The sequence below is a fragment of the Calliopsis andreniformis genome, chromosome 7 (genome assembly GCF_051401765.1).
Source record: "Calliopsis andreniformis isolate RMS-2024a chromosome 7, iyCalAndr_principal, whole genome shotgun sequence".
In the NCBI taxonomy this organism is placed as follows: domain Eukaryota; kingdom Metazoa; phylum Arthropoda; class Insecta; order Hymenoptera; family Andrenidae; genus Calliopsis; species Calliopsis andreniformis.
In genome coordinates this window covers 1,736,527-1,738,957 of record NC_135068.1, presented here as the reverse complement: position 1 = coordinate 1,738,957, position 2,431 = coordinate 1,736,527, and positions in this window count along the sequence as shown.

Below are 2,431 nucleotides of genomic sequence, written 5' to 3'. Positions count from 1 at the left end.
GCCAGAAGCATAAAATACAATTTAAATACAACAGATTTCCCATCGTATAAAATGAATAATTGCAACCAGTGCGAAAGGAATGGTCATTTCTACGTTCCGGGCAACCAAAGGCTTCACTCTAGAGCGTTGCACCACCAGATCGAATATTTACGGCCTTAGAACTCAACACCAGAATCATAAAATACAATATAAATTCAAGAGTTTTTCAATTGAATAAAAGGAGTAATTGCCATCAGTGTGAAAGTAATGGGCATTTCTGCATTCCGGGCAAGCTAGCCTTCACTCTACGGCGTTGCTCTATCAGATCGAAGAGTTAGGGCCTTAGAAGTCAACGCCAGAAGCATAAAATACAATATAAATTCAACAGATTTCCCATCCTATAAAAGGAATAATTGCAGCCAGTGCGAAAGTAATGGTCATTTCTACGTTCCGGGCAACCTAGGCTTCACTCTAGGGCGTTGCCTCATCAGGTGGATGATTTGAACCTTAGAAATCAACGCCAGAGTAATAAAATACAATATAAATACACCAGATTTTCATTCGTATAAGAGGAATAATTGCTACCAGAGTGAACGTAAAGGTCATTTCAACGATCCGGGCAGCCCAGGCTTCAAACGAGGCTGTTGCTTTACCAGATGGCTGAGTTTGGGCCTTAGAAGTCATCGCCACATGAATAAACTACAAAATAGATACAACAGGTTTGCGATCGTATGACAGGAGCAGATGCAACGGATGTCAAAGTAATGGTCACTTCTACGTTCCGGGTTATCTAGGCTTCACCCTAGGGCGCTGCTCCACCAGATCGAATAGTTAGGGCCTTGGAAGTCAACGCCAGAAGAATAAAATACAATATAAATACAACAGATTTCTCATCGCATAAAATGAATAATTGCAACGACTGCGAAAGTAATGGTCATTTCTACGTGCGGGCCACCTAGGCTTCACTCTATGGCGTTTCCTAACCAGGTGGATGCGTTTGGACCTTAGAAATCAACGCCAGAGGATTAAAATACAATATAAATACAGCAGATTTTCAATCGTATAAGAGGGATAATTGCTACCAGTGTGAACGTAAAGGTCATTTCAGCGTTCTGGGAAACCAAGGCTTCAGCCAAGGGCGTTGCTTCACCAGATGGATGAACTTGGGCCTTAGAAATCATCGCCACATGATCAAAATGCAAAATAAATACATCAGGTTTGCGAACGTATGACAGGAGCCGATACAACGGATGTCAAAGTAATGGTCATTTCTATGTTCCGGGCAACCTAGGCTTCACTCTAGGCCGTTGCACGACCAGATCGGATAGTTAGGGCCTTAGAAGTCAACGCCAGTAGCATAAAATACAATACAAATTCAACAGTATTTCAATTGAATAAAAGGAGTAATTGCCATCAGTGTGAAAGTAATGGCCATTTCTACATTTCGGGCAACCTAGCCTTCACTCTAGGGCGTTGCTCCTCCAGATCAAAGAGTTGGGGCCTTAGAAGTAAACGCCAGGAGCAAAAAATACAATATAAATACAGCAGATTTTCAATTGAATAAAAGGAGAAATTGCCATCAGTGTGAAAGTACTGGGCATTTCTACATTCCGGGCAACCTAGCCTTCACTCTACGGCGTTGCTCCACCAGGTCGAAGAGTTAGGGCCTTAGCAGTCAACGCCAGGAGCATAATATACAATATAAATAAGGCAGATTTTCAATCGTATAAAAGGAATAATTGCTACCAGTGTGAACGTAAAGGTCATTTCAACATTCCGGGAATCCTAGGCTTCAACCAAGGGCGTTGCTTCACCAGATGGATGAGTTTGGGCATTAGAAATCATCGCCACATGATTAAAATTCAAAATAAATGCAACAGCTTTGCGATCGTATGACAGGAGCAGATGCAACGCATGTCAAAGTAATGGTCACTTCTACGTTCCGGGTTATCTAGGCTTCACCCTAGGGCGCTGCTCCACCAGATCGAATAGATAGGGCCTTAGAAGTCAACGCCAGAAGCATACAATACAATATAAATTCAACAGTTTTTCAATTGAATAAAAGGAGTAAGTGCACCCAGTGCGAAAGTAATGGTCATTTCTACGTTCCGGGCAGCCTAGGCGTCACTCTAGGGCGTTGCCTCACAAGGTGGATGATTTGAGCCTTAGAAATCAACGCCAGAGGATTAAAATACACTACAAATACAGCAGATTTTCAATCGTATAAGAGGGATAATTGCTACCAGTCTGAACGTAAAGGTCATTTCAACGTTCCGGGCATCCTAGGCTTCAACCAAGGGTGTTGCTTCACCATATGGATGATTTTGGGTTAGAAATCATCGGCACATGATTAAAATACAAAATAAATACAACAGGTTTGCGAACGTATGACAGGAGCAAATGCAACGGATGTCAAAGTAATGGTCATTTCTACGTTCCAGGCAACCTAGGC